The 15,636-nt window shown below is 35.9% G+C and overlaps 1 protein-coding gene across 1 annotated transcript in view; it reads right to left on the reverse strand.

Moving 5' to 3' along the window:
* Positions 1–5,489, reverse strand: part of Arl2 (ADP ribosylation factor-like 2) — a 34,479-nt gene extending 28,990 nt beyond the window's left edge. The window contains exon 1 of the mRNA XM_089090548.1: positions 5,422–5,489. The gene's annotated coding sequence lies outside the window, so the exon portion shown is untranslated. The remainder of the gene's footprint in view (positions 1–5,421) is intronic.
* Between the last annotated feature and the right edge of the window lie 10,147 nt (positions 5,490–15,636).

Consider the following 15,636-nt stretch of genomic DNA (forward strand, 5'->3'; position numbering starts at 1 on the left):
GGAATACTGGTGTTTGTTTAAATTCTTATTTCTTTGGAAGGTTTATTACAGTAGATCCTCTTTTTCACTCACGCCCCACAAGGTTCAGTTCTGCTCTTAATTCAAATTAATGGTCTTATTTTTATAGTTATGAACCAAAAACAGACAGTTTTTTGTCACTTATGTCACACTTAATCTTTCCAAGCCCATAAACATAAATCTCCATCAACTTGTGACAACATTCTAGTTGCTTTTGCTGACAACAGTAACCTTGGCATTGGTGTCAGAATAGAACCGGGGATCTGAATTAAGTTAACCATTTTTTAGAGAGTAATACTGTGGTTCAATACTAATTGTTAGGTATTATATGTTGCTAAGTCAAGCTTCCTGATTTTCTTGTAAATTTCTCAGGTTTGCCCCTAACTTTTGGAATTTCATGTTTCAAGCGGTTCTCTCAGTATACCTAATGACCATTGTTTGGTTTCTGGGTATTCTTCTTGATGGGAATCTCTTCTTTAGGCATTATATTGGTCACATTAAAATGAAGATATCAAGGGATGTCAAAATTCTTAGAAAGCTCAAACACATTTTTCCTGTTTCAACTGTAAAAAAAAAAAAAAAGTTTAATTCAGTCTTGTGTCTCTTACTGCCCTACTATATGGGTGTCAACATTTGTTTTTTCCTTTTCAATACTATCCTCTATGGTATATGACACAGCAAAGAACCTTATCCTTGAAATAAATAGTTCTATTAATAAGCCATTGCTTGATTTGAATTGTCTTTATCATGTGTCTTTTGTTTCTCTTCAATTACACAGTGATGTTCCTGCAGTTATTAAAACTAGACTGTCTCTTGTCTATGACCATTCTACATATTATCTTTGTAATTATGGTAACATTTGGACTCCATTCAGTCCATCAGTCAGACCTTCAACCCCTTGACTGCTTGTTATTCTGCCTACAATGTTTCACCTGGGTTGGCTAGAGAGTATCACTTATTTAAGGCCTTTAAAAGAATTATAAATATATATGTATATAGACAATTTGAGCCTTTTCTTGATGTCATGCTGTCCAAATGGACCTTAAATTAGAAGTAGTGCCTTTGTAAAATTATGTTTTTATTATTGGACATTCAACTTTTGCTTTGGCTTGTCTTTTGTCATTATGAAAAACATGTTGCCAAACTTTTATTTCTTTTAATTGTTCAGGTGGTGGAACAAAATCTTCTTCTTTTGCCTCAGTTTGTCTTTGTCATTATAAAAAACATTTGACTGAACCTTTGTTTCTTTTAATTGTTCAGGTGGTGGAACAAAAACTTCTTTTTCTTCCAACAATTTATCTAGTCCAGGTTTTTGATTTTCAAAGGTATGGTAGGCATTGATGACCTTATCCATGTCAAAATCGAAAAACCTAATAACCATTGCTATCATTTTCAATTTGTTTGGTTTGTTTTACCTTGGCTTTTATTTCACCATTATGAAATACTTATCACCAAACCTTTGCTTTTTTAACAAAAGTATGGTAGGCATTGATGACCTTATCCATGTCGAAATCCCAAACCCAATCATCATTGCTATCATTTTCAATTTTGACAAGTTTTGATTCTTGCCATCCTGGTTGATTTTCACTGACTTGCTCACATGTTTGGTGTCACATGTCTTCTAAATGTGTGTGTCTTTGCTTTTCATTTTCATTTTTGACATGTTCTATGAAAGACATAGCACTGGACCTTTGTTTCTTTTAACTGTTTGGGTGGTGGGACAAAAACTTCTTTTTCTTCCAACAATTTATCTAGTCCAAGATTTTGATTTTCAAACGTATGGTAGGCAATGATGACCTTATCCATGTCAAAACCCCAAACCCAATCACCATCGCTATCATTTTCAATTTTGAGCTGTTTTGATTCTTGCTGTCGAGGTTGATTTTCATTAACTTGCTCACACTTGGTGTTGCATGTCTTCTAGCTGCGTGTGTCTTTGCTCTTAATTTTCATTTTTGACATGCTGCCACTTTTCTTCTAACCAGATGTGTCTTTGCTCCTCATTTTCATCTTTGAATGCTCACTTGCTTGGTGTTGCATGTCTTCTAACCATGTGTGTCTGTGTTCTTCATTTAATTTTTGCTACACTCTAATTGTTGTTTTCACATATCTTCTTACTGCCTGTAATTTGCTCTTCATTTTCATTTTTTATATGTTTTTAGATTTTGATTACTTCAGACAATTTAGCAATGGCCTTTGCTTTTGCTGCCCATATTAGTGTTTCTTCAATTGATGGTCCAGGTTGTTGATTTTCACATCAAATCATGTTTGATACTTCAGGTGTTGGTTCCAAAGAATCATCATTTATTGTAACTACAACTGCAAATTTCCGTTTTTTGGGCCTTCCAACAGACATTATATTATATAAATAATTTATGTGCTGGAGACTCAACAATCTTATTTATGCTATGCATGACATCACACAAGAAAATGCTTACATGATGTACTAGTATAGTACATGACATCATTTGCAAAAACCAAATTTGAGGCTCTTAACAAATTTCCTTCTGACCTATCTAGATTGTTTTTGTGACCTATCTAAATTGTATCTAGCTGTTTTTGATAAATAGAATACATACACAATTATTGCTCACTTATAAAGATAGTATATATATATATATATATATATATATATATATATATATATATATATATATATATATATAGCCTGTATATATATACATATATATATATACAGCCTATATATATACATATATATATAGCCTATATATATACATATATATATATAATATATATATATATATATATATATATATATATATATATATATATATATATATATATATATATATATATATATATATATATATACTTAGATTTCTTTAATACCCATGAGTGATTGATGTCTCTGGCCTTAGTAGGAATCATGTTTTGTTTTGTCTATCAGGCATGGCACTTTGCTCTTGTCTAGTTTTCAGCAGTCATTCAGCATGACTAATTGGTATTTTTAATTTTTAGTGTATGTATGTGTTTTATTTATTTTCTGTTTTAGCTTCTGTCTCTTGTTTTTCTTTCTCCCTGTATTCCCAGCCATAGAACCTTGTGGGGCAATGTTTAATGTTTTTTTGTTAGATTAATGAAATCTTATCTACCATATCATTGTGCAGAGCTACATTAACACATAGTTGTCATTTCCATGTATGGTTCTACAGTCATTTATTCATTTAATGTTTCATAAGTCTTGTAATCTGTCTTTTCTAAACTCAGATTTTTGATGCAAACTATGCAGTTTCTTCTCTTTTTCTTTGATGGACAAGTTCTCAATGTTCAAAATCCCTAGTTCCAATTATAATCCCATTGATGGTCTTGCAGATTATCTTTTGTTAGAGCTGAATTATCTCTTCTTCTTTAAGAGACACACTGCTTGTTTTCTGTGCTTTCTATGCTTGTTTATGAGTTCAGCATGTTTTATCAGCTGTTTGAGCTTTTTGAAGGTTATTTGGTGTTTCTAAGCAACTTTCAAGACCTTGATATACCATTGTCTTACTGTGTATTGCATTGAAGTTGAAGGATGATGTTCATTACAATTGATACATTTACATAATGAAATTTTTCCTAGTTCACCCTGATGTTTTTTTTGTTTTTTTTTATTGTACACAGTCCTGATGCATGGTTGTCAGCACATTGCAGACATATTTCTTCAGTTCCTGGACAACATTTCTTTACTTGCCAATGTATCTTTTATTTATATCACTGTCAGAGCCATTCAAAGGGAGGGACCAGTTGGGTCAGCCGCCCCAGGTGCCATAGCTGGGGAGGTATAGCTTGAGGGGGGGGGCCGGGGGATTGCCAACTTTGATCAAGTTTTTTGCTTATATTTGAGTCAGGGGGATGATTCTGTAATTAATTTTGTCCTAGGCACCACCAATCCTAGGAACATCTCTGGACACTGTAACAACTATTTACTATATTTATGAACAATATATCATCTACTAGACATCCACAGAACTGGGGGCAGGAAATTACTTTCAAATATCAAAAAAATTAATAGCTTATCTTTTCTGTCTTTCTGTAGTAATTATCATAATTTTACATATGCCTATGTTTTCTAATATGTCTTCCTCTGTATTATTCAAGTAGTACTCCTTTCATAATACCTCTTAGCAAGGCTGTACCCAGGATTTTTTTTTTTTTTTTTGTGGGGTTTTACTCAAAGATTTTTTTTTCAGGGGGGGGGGAGAGGAGGAGTTTACACAAAAAAAACTCAAAAATGTATACAAAATTTGTTTATATCCATTTGTGTTATGTTTTTATGGGTCAAACAAACATTTGGGGGGGGGGGGGTTCAAATACAGCCTTGCCTCTTAGTACGTCTCCTCTTCTCTTGTTTCTACATTTATTCTACATATTTGTTTTTGTTCTAAAATCTTTATGAGGCTCTCTTCATTTTTGAAAAATATTGACATCTTATCTTTCAGATGAGATGTCAAACTCAAACTTCTTTTCTTTTTGCAATTCTTACAGATACTTTGCAAGCCTAAAATAGGAAAATCTTTTATATACATGTGGATATTTCAAGCTCATCTACTGGAATTTTAAATCCCTTATTATTAATCAGTTTTGATTTTTTTTTTTTTTTACTCAGCTCTTTCTTTCTTTTTCTGTCTTTCCTTCTTATGGGCTTTGGGGTTTTTGTCCATTACAAAGCATTAGACTTTACTGTTCTGTCCTGCTACACCACATTGATTAACATAGTCCCAATGGTGGTTCTATGCCTAGGGAGGTAGTTGCCCCCCCCCCAGTTTTTCTGACAGCTGAAATGAAAATCTTTTTATTTTATATTTTTATACTCCTGTGGTATAGCTTACCTTGCCTCTCCATAGATTATGAGATTTATAAGTGCTAATGTATAGTCCCATATATCTATTTCCTGTATACTATCTCCATCATTGTCAATGTCAAAGCATAGTGGAGCTGTAGTCAAAATGTGTTAGGCATAATTATTCTGTATATTAGCCTATGAAATAAGACTTGTTCAAGTTTCCTTCTAAATAGCCCTACTCTAGACCTTTATCATAATGGATAGGCTACTTAGTTTTACTCAATGGACTGCACTTATTTTGTGTAGGTGCCATTGATATAGCCTATAGGCTAGGTTGATATTGTAGTAGGCCTAGACTAAGGCCATTTAAAGCTTGAGGTGCACTTTTGTCTGCTGGGTTTCCTTGAAATTCATCTTGCATAGAGATTGATACCTTTATCCTTGGAAAGAATGCCTGTAATAAGCTGAATGGGGGTGTGAAAACTTTGGTTGGAATCAAGTGAACACAGACTGGGTAACACATACGTCACCCTACAAAGCTCAAAACTACAGGTTAGAAGGAAGAGGTTTTGACCTCGGCACAGTCCTTAATTACTAATTGAAACACAGAAAAAAATTGCCTTAGAACATAATCCGGCTTCTACCCAATAGCATGATTAGAGATTTTAAACATCACGCTGGAGACTAGAGCTCTCTAAGAAATGTTAGCAATTACTTTTTACTATCTACAGATGCAAGATGCCATTAGTTTATTATCCTCCGCCAGGCAAGTGTAAAACACACAACGTAATAGCAATGACATTAACAAACTTTGCAGAAAAAAAAAATGCTTTTTCACATTTTATCATGGCTGATGTGTCAAATCCAAAATTATTTTTTCTCTAAAAAATTGCCTCAATGAAAGGGAAATATATAAATTGCAAATCATACTTAACGAAAACCAAGCGTTATTTTACAAGGAGTGCGTCCTGAACAAAAATTATCATAGTTGACTATTGGTGGGTTTGGACCTTGCACTTCAGTTGACTGCAGTTTAAGCCTAATCAACTTTGGTCGTTTTGTCCTCCCTAGCAACAGATTCTCTGACCCTTCTAGTTCAAACTCTAGTCGACTTTTTGCAATCCTATCTGAGTTCAGCACATAGTCACATAAAGATTTTGGAATCTCCCTTATTACTAAACTTTTATTTGCTGCATAAATACAAAAAAAATGAAGAGTAATTAGCGCATATAAGAAATTCTACTCATTTCAACCTGTAAAATAACAATTCAAAATAACAAATACGATACATCACGTCAAAAATGAGCGAGTACAATGACATGTGTAAGTTTCAACTGATTTAAAAAAAAATCGGTTACTGTCACGTAAAAGATATTTAGCTCTTTTTACTAGGAAACTTTTTACTTTCTACTTTTGTCATTTACTACCTCAATCGGGTCATTAATTCTTTAAATACTTTTCAACTAAGTATTACGAGTGTTTAGAGGGAAAGCATGTAGGAGCTTAAAATATTCAAAGCATGCTCTTTTGATTTGAGGAGAAAAAAGAAGTTTGAAATGTGTTAAAATGCTTATCGTTTAGTTACTACGTCTTAACTCATACAACCACACAGAGAAATGAAGAATGTAAGTCTTCTGGATATCTTGGCCTCTAAATCATATTTTTAAATGAGACAAATCTATTTTAATTGAAGAAAACGAAACACCAAGGGCTCCTATTAACCAAATGCTTAAACCTAAGATGTCGCTAATCGGGAAAGCAATAACAAATTCAATCAAATGCTACCTGATTTCAATCCAAATCGCTAAATATTTACATATTTTATTTATGTGATAACATGTGAATAAAAATACTAAACTTTCCATATGTACTTTGAAATCTGACTGATTATATGTAAAAATCTATTGGAAGATTGTAACTAATTAAATGACACTTAAATATACAACAAATAATAAAACAAATATTAAATGAAATCAGAAAAAATTAGGTATAAAAGTAACTAGCTCTAATGAAAGGTGTCCATCAGCAGGAAAAGCAGAAACAGATGAAGCAGTATAACCAGGAAAGAACGGATTAAAAATGAAAAAGAATATTGAAGGAGATGTTTGCGTTATAAAAAAACATTCTAATAGCTGGCAAAACACTTCGAAAAACTTATATATTTCTAAAAACTATTTTCAAATCGAAAGACACTGGTGTAAAAAACAAACGACCATAAAAGTTAACACTTTGGATTCAAACACTTAGGAATCAAATGGCAACAGAAACTGAAAGACGCGGTCTTTTAAGCCACAATTTTTATTTTTAACTGGGATTAATTAAAAAAACTTTTTCCACAAAATAGGTTTTCCAAAGAAAAGTAAAGAACTCCATTAAAGAAAAATGAGCAAAAATCAAATCAAATAGTCTACCAAGCGCGAAACTACCACAAATCAGCATCGACAAATAAATGAAACCCAAAACGAACACAAATTACAATAAATAACCGTGTCAAACTAAAAAAAAGCAGAAACTAACATAAGTTGGGCTCAAAACCCCTATGCCTTCTCAAGGCCAGAACATAATTTGCACTTTACTGAAAAAAATATAAATGTTTTACTTTTATAACTTTAATAAATCAAATAATATTAACATTTTGATCACTAATTATCAGTATATGTATATTAAACTGATAATGCACATTCATTTGTATTTTTTTCAGCAAAGTGCAAGTTATGTTCTGGCCTTGGGAAGGCATAGGGATTTTGAGCCCAACTTATTTTAATCTCTGCTCGTTTTGAGTTTGACTCGGTTATTTATTGTAATTTCTGTTCTGTACTGTAATTAATAATGTTCGTTTAGAGTTTCATTTATTTATCGATGCTGATTTGTGGTAGTTTCAAGCTTGGTAGATTATTTGATTTTATTTTTGCTCATTTTTGTTTAATGGAGTTCTTTACTTTTTTTGAAAAACTTATTTTGAGGAATTTTTTTTTTTTAATGATTTTCTGTTCGTTTTATATTGACATAGTCTTTTCATGGAAAAAGAAAATAATACTTTAAATCTTTTCGTTTTTTTAAGACTTTATATTTTGGCCTGCTATTTTTATGCTGAAGAAAAATTTTCAGGAGTTTTTAACAACATACACCGTTTTAAAAATCAGGACACTAATAGTAGTGCTAATTTTTTTCATACCTCCTCTAGATGGCCTGAAATGGAACACTTGATACCATTCGCAAACAAAATCTGTTTACTTTCTTTGGTAGCTTGGATACACTTATGCTATTTTGATTTGGTTAAATTTTAAGAGCAGAAATAGCCCCAAAAGTTTGAACGTCCCTCAGTCGTTCTTGGAATACTGCTGAGATACCTCATTGGGAATTAGCATTAACAAAGTGCATTTTGATTTAATCTTAAGGCAACATTTAGTTTTTAAACATAATGGGAAAATGGTAGGGTGGGCGTGGAAAGGGGACTAGTTGCCCTCCAATCACTTTCGAATATTAAAAATGGGGTCAGCCCTTTCTATTTTCAATCAAATGAGCCCCTTTCGAAGTTCCTACGACCACTCCTTCGATGCAAAGTGCCCTGGTCTAAACAGCAGCAACAACAACAAAAATAATACATTATACCAACATTGATCTTTACTATAAAAATGTCAAGCCTTCCATTCAATATTAAATATTAAGAAGGCCACTAGGTCTTTTAACTTTCGGTCAAAAGAGCACTTTTAGAGGTTTAACAATAGTACTTTCTAAAAACGTTTTATATGTCTCAAGGGAATGAATTACAACCCTAACCGTAAGCGCTGCTGGGGTAGTTGTCATCCTCTAAGACGTAATTTCCAGAACTTTAAACTACCTTAAACAAAATGGCTATCTCAAAATTTTGATTGGTTGTGTTTGGGGAAATGGTGAGCGTGAGAGGGGCGTTAGTTGCTCTCCAATCACTTTCAACTATTAAAAAAGGCACTAACCCTTTCAATTTCCAATCAAATGAGCCCTTTTGAAGTTTCTATGACAACCCTTTAAATAAAAACCTTATGTGCCCCCAGGAGATAAGTTAAAACGAGCGCACTGAAGGCAGGGGGTGGGGTTATCATCCTCAAAAACTTTATTTTTAGAACTGTTAACTATCCTGTATAAAATGGTTATCTGCAAATATTGATTGGATGTGTTTGGGGGAATGGTAGGAGTGAGAGGGGGGTTAGTTACCCTCCAATAACTTTCGTCTATTAAAAAGGGCACTAGCCATATCAATTTCAAATTGAATTAGCCCCTTTTGAAGTTTTTACGACAACTCTATCTATAAAAACCTTATATGCCCCCAGGGCATAACTTAAAATCTTTGCCCTGGGGGCTCTGGGTGTTTTGTCATCCTTAAATATATAATTTCAAGAAATTTCAAGTACGTTGAACAAAATGGCTATCTATAAACTTTGATTGAATGTTCTTGGAAAAATGAAGGGCTTGAGAGGGGGGTTAATTACTCTCCAATCACTTTCGACTGTTTAAAAGACCAATTTCAATTTCCAAAAAAATGAGCCCTTTTGGAAATTTTTACAACAACTTTCTATATAAACCGTATATGCCCCTAGGTCATAACTTACAACCCTTGCACTAAGGGCTCTGAGGGGGTTATCATCCTGAAAGACCTAATTTCCAGAACTTTCAACTACGTTGAACAAAATGGATGTGTTCTGAAAACTTGATTGGATGTGTTCTGAAAAATGGTGGGTGTGAGAGGGGGGTTAGTTACCCTTAAATCACTTTGGACTTATACAAAGGGAACTGGCCCTTTCAATTTCCAATCGAATGAGCCCATTTTGAAGTTTCTGCAACATCGCTTTCTATATCGCCCCAGGGCATAACTTACAACCCGTGCCCTGGGGGCTGTGGGGGGAAGGGGTTGTCATCCTTAAAGACCTAATTTCCCGAACTTTGAACTAATTTGAATAATATGTCTACTCTAAAAATGTTAATTGTAGATGTTCTGAGAAATGATTGGCATTAGAGAGGAGACAGCTGCCCTCGAATTAAATCCTCATGACAAAAAATGCCATAGAACTTTTAATTTCCAATCAAATGAGCCCTTTTTCAAGTTTCTATGACAAAGATTTCAATAAAAACATTATATGGCCCCAGGGAATAACTTATAACCCTAACTTATAATTGAATGAGCCCATTTTGAAGTTTCTGCAACATCGCTTTCTATATCGCCCCAGGGCATAACTTACAACCCGTGCCCTGGGGGCTGTGGGGGGAAGGGGTTGTCATCCTTAAAGACCTAACTTCCAAAACTTTCAACTACGTTGAATAAAATGGCTATCTAAAAATTTTGATTGGATGTGTTTGGGGAAAAGGTGGGTGGGCGTGAGAGGGGGGTTAGTTGCCCTCGAATCACTTTCGACTGATAAAAAGGGTACTAGCCGTTTGAATTTCAAATCGAATGAGCCCTTTGTCAAGTTTCTATGACAAAGCTTTCAGTAAAAACCTTACATGCCCCCAGGGCATAACTTATAACCCTTGCCCTGAGGGCTGGGGGGGGAGTGTCCTGCTCAAAGGTGTCATTTCCTGAACATTAAACTGCGTGGAACGAAATGGCTATCTCCAAATTTTGATTGAGTGTGTTTGGGGAAATGGTGGGCGTGGAAGGGGTGTTAGTTGCCTTCCAATCACTTTCGAATATTAAAAAGGGCACTAGTCATTTCAATTTCCAGCCGAATGAGCTCTTTTTGAAGTGTCTACGACAACGCGTTCTATAAAAACCTTATATGCCCCCAGGGCATAACTTACAACCCTTGCCCTGAGGGCCTTGGGGAGGGGGATGTCATCCTCAAAGACATAATTTCCAGAACTTAAAACTACGTTGAACAAAATGGCTATCTCAAAATTTTGATCAGATGTGTTTCGGGAATAGGTGAGCGTGAGAGGGGTGTTAGTTGCCCTCCAATCAATTTTGACTATGAAAAAGGGCACTATCCCTTTGAATTTCCAATTGAATGAGCCTTTTTTGAAGTTTCTACGACAACTCTTTCTATAAAAACTTTATATTCCTCCAGGGCATAACTTACAACCCTTGCCCTGAGGGCTATGTGGGAGTGTCCTCCTCAAAAACATAATTTCTATCTCGAAATCAACTACGCTGAACAAAATGGCTATCTCAAAATTTGGATTGGATGTGTTTCGGGAAATGGTGGGCGTGAGAGGGGTTTAGTTGCCCTCCAATCATTTTTGACTATGAAAAAGGGCACTATCCCTTTGAATTTCCAATTGAATGAGCCTTTTTTGAAGTTTCTACGACAACACTCTCTATAAGAACGTTATATGCCCAAGGGCATAAATTACAACCCTTGCCCTGTGGGCTATGTGGGAGTGTCCTCCTCAAAAACATAATTTCTATCTCGAAATCAACTACGCTGAACAAAATGGCTATCTCAAAATATTTATTGGATGTGTTTCGGGAAAAGGTGGGTGTGAAAGAGGGGTTAGTTGCCTTCCAATCAGTTTAGACTATTAGAAAGGGTACAGGCCACCGAATTTCCAATTAAATTAGCCCTTTTTGAATTTCCGACGACAACTTCTTCGATACGAAGTGCCCTGGTCTAAAGGAAATAATAATAAATAATACATTGTGCCAACATCGTTCTTATATGCCCCCAGGGCGTAACTTAAAACCCTTGCCCTGAGGGGTATGGGGGAGTGTCCTCCTCGAAAACATATTTTATACCTGGAAATAAACTACGCTGAACAAAATGGCTATCTTAAAATTTTGATTGTATGTGTTTGGGGAAATGGTGGGGGTGGAAGGGGTGTTAGTTGCCTTCAAATCACTTTCGACTATTAAAAAGGGCACAAGCCACTCCAATTGCCAATCGAATGAACCCTTTTCGAAGTTTCTACGACAACTCCTTCGATACGAAGTGCCCTGGTCTAAAACCAAGAAAAAAAAATAACACATTGTGCCAATATCGTTCTTTACTTATGCAGCACTATTGCGCTGCCTATGAAAAAGTAAGGTTTATCCCTAGTATATTCATGGTTAGTCTAAAAGAACACACATTTTGAAACATACGAATTGCATTCCCTTTTATCATGGGACAAACTCTGAAAACGTTGACATCTTTCCCGTGTGCAGCGATCAAAAAAATTGTTCATAACCAATACTAAGATCATGGCATAAATAGAATTTCAAATAAAACTCAGAATCGAGAATTATTTCTACCACTGAAGATCGTCCAAATTGCTTAAAATTACAGATTCATAAATATTTCCATGTATGTCTTTCAGATCAAAAAATGTTCTGTTCCAAGTATGACACCAACAAAATTATATTTTCTCGACCCAACGCATCAATCAAAAAACTAATAAATTTCAATTAAGGGTCTAATCCGTTCTCTTATCCACTTTTATAGTAATAGAACCTCTCTGGCATCTGAGACTCTGGCTCATGGTACGAACAAACTACATTTAGCAAAGTTAATTAAACTTTACTTGCGACAAAGTTAGACTGTTAAAATATGGTTCTTTGTCAGGATGGCAAAATTTTCTTTAAATTATTACTAATTTCTATACCCATCCCAAAATTGTCAGAAGAGCTTAAGGTTAATCGCCTTCCCGCGGCGGGTGGACTTCTAGACCAGTGCGTCACAAGCCACCCGCCTCGTACGTCACTACGCTCACTAATGTTTTGGCATTATCAGATGCGTGCGTGGTGCGTCAGATGTCAATCGTGTAAATTCACCCTTTGGGCTGTAAAAGGACCGAGCGAGGTAGCAACAGAAGGCTCTGCGAGAATTGTATTAGGTACGAGAAAAAGTACAATTGCAGAAATAAGCGTTGTCAGTGCTTTACATGAACTCCTATTCAGAAGACAATCTGAAGAAATACAGAGAAATGAAGAGAAATACTGATAATAATAGAATGATTTATTTTGTAATCGTCTAAGTTCGAAAGGGCGCTCTGTACTCATGACTCACTGTTTGATCTCTTCAATAGCCCCACCTCAGTTTATTGGGAAGCATGTGTCCCGGACCGTACCCGGATTTTTTCCTCCGAGGATGCTAACGATATTTTATTTGTGTCGCGAAGCGATACTTCGATTTCGTACGGTTTTTTTTTCTGGATCTGACGCTCAATACTCCGAGATGGTTAGAGATACGATAATAGTTGTTCTCTTCGAAATGGCAGAGCTAGAAATAGAAAAGCGCAAATTTGTGAAACTGCTTATGAGAACAACTTTGACTAAGAATAATTGACTAGTGGACGAAATTCTAGATTATTCGAAGTCCGGATAAGCAGGATTGCCAACTAACCGAGGCTCCAGAGAGGGAAGAAACCCGAAAAAAGGGTGATTTTGGGTAAAAAAGAGTGACATCAGAAAACGAAATCAGAAATAGGGATTCTTTGTCTCTACAGACATGTCTAGTCAATCTAACCTCGTTTCGTAGTTTATGTGCATCACTGTAATTTCTCAAAGATAGGTCAAAGATAACATGCTTCCTGACTGTTTGAACGCCCTTCGACTACGCTTCTCCGCTACAGATGAGTCTTTCCAAGGGGCTAAAGACACAATTTTTTGTGCCGGGTAGGTATTTTGGCGAGTCTAATGTGGCCAATTGGGGTATTGTCTGGTGAGAAAGTGGAAATTGCTCAGTTGCTTTTGACATAAAACGATTACCCAAATAGCGAGAATAGAAGTCCAAAAAAATACGAAACAAATCGAGCAAATTGAATCAACGATTTCTGCAGCAACAGGGGCTCAAACCTCGTTTACGCAAAAATATAGAGCCTACACAAAGGCACTAAGCAAACGTTATATATTGGTTATATTTATACTTCCAAAAACCAATCCAATTCGACTACATGATCATATAATACGAAATAACCAATCATGTTTACGAAGTCGCCGCTTTCGTCGTCGGACCAGTCGATTTAACAAAAGTCTAAACAATAAGAAACCCTTCCTGGTTATGCGTTCATATTATTCCTCTTTTGCTTGAGAACGCGCATGTTTTTTGCAATAAATGGCTCTATGTTCTCTTTACGCTTTAAACCTGGACGGTCTGCAGGCCCGCTAGACTTATATTTTGCTTCCGAATTATTGTTGTTGTTTTGGGGGGTGGGGGGGATGGGGGGACAATCCAGTCACTGCCAAATATTGTTTTATCCTCGACCTCCATTTCTTGTTGTTTTCTTGCAAAAGATTATACGAGGTGTAGAAAGCTATATCTCTTCTTCAGGCACGTACACAGGGGGGTGGGGGGGGTGGCTGTAGATTCGGGCCTCTTTTAAATCTGATTTTTTTATTTTTTAAGACTATTCAAATTTTCAAAAAAATTATGAAAATAATTTCCACCTCTGAAAAAATTTCTATGCATTTCCCTGTCCTCCCGCTATTTTCCAAAATCGTATTTGGTCCCTGAGTTGAAGAGTACCCGTATTTGCCTATTCCAGCCAAACGTCAATAATAATTATTGTTTTTTTACGACTTTTCTAAGCTATTTATCGGCAAAACCACTTACTAGATAAAAAAAATGATGAAATACAATAAGAAAAACATCCAAAGACAAACTAAAATATTGAGCCTACACAAAAATATAGAGCCTACACAAAGGCACGAAGCAAACGTTATATATTGGTTATATTTATACTTCCAAGAACCAATCCAATTCGACTACATGATAATATAACACGAAATAACTAGTCGCGTTTACGAAGTCGCCACTTGTCATTCCCTTTCATCGTCGGACCAGTCAATTTCACTAAAGTCTAAACTATCAGAATCACTCCAGTGTTCTGCTTCCATATTCTTCCTTTTTGGCTTGAGAACGCGCATCTTTTTTGCAATAACTGGCTCCGTGTTCTCTTTACGCTTCAAACCTGGACGGTCTGCAAGCCCGTTAGACTTATTTTTAAAAGCAGCTAGAACTGATGGCAGTTCTCTAATTGACATGCTTCTTAAAATTCTTGAATCTAGGAGATCTGGTAGCAAGGATTCATTCCAAAACTGATCAAGTTTAGGCAATATCCTAGACCAGTATTCCCTCGATCGCGGAACAACCACTTCCCAGTCGTGCTCGTTGTGGAATACGACTAAATGGCATTCGTCTCGATTTGCGATCTCGAGCTGTCCTTGTATTTGTCCATAATACTTGTGGTTTTTCTTCAACTGCAACCCCGAATATGAAGGCACCAAGAAATTTTTTTTTACTAAGTCTTTTTCATTAGCTGCTTCTCTGATTGTTTTTCCCTGGGGGATATTGTTTACAGTTTTTACTTCAACTGGTGTGCCATCAAGCAAGCGGTCATCGAGAGAAGCGGCAAGATATTGAAAATTGGAGTGTATCAGAAGGCCCATTTCTTCCCCTTTTACAATCGGCATGCCTAATTTGCTCTCGCATACCGCAAGAGCAGCAGGGTCCAATTGTAGACCTCTAAGCATAGCCACAGATTGAAAACCGCACCCACCATTCCGAATAGCTTTCACGATCGGGGCGGTTTTTGTGCTGCTTTTTCGGGATGCGATTCTATGGAAGTAAGTGCTTGTATTGCGAATCGTTCTCTCATAAACCCAATTATCGTTCCTTGACTGTCCTTTGGTCTTTTCATGAAGCTGATGAAGCTCAGTTTCATTCAGATTTAAGTTACGTTCTACATATGCAACCTCTGCCGCCTCCAGCTCTTCGGTAGTCATATCAGGCTTGTTGCAATTCAACCCGTAGTCTTGGTCACCATTAGAATAACTTCCGTTACTTTTCTTTTTCGCCTGATACCTTCCTCCCATAGAAGTGAAATGCCTCTTCAAACTGACTCTCGACCGGGCCCGGAGCTTGGCAGTCTTTGTGCAGTAATCT

This window comes from Artemia sp. Qi Xiang Cuo, chromosome 6 (assembly GCF_049724085.1).
Source record: "Artemia sp. Qi Xiang Cuo chromosome 6, ASM4972408v1, whole genome shotgun sequence".
NCBI lineage: Eukaryota > Metazoa > Arthropoda > Branchiopoda > Anostraca > Artemiidae > Artemia > Artemia sp. Qi Xiang Cuo.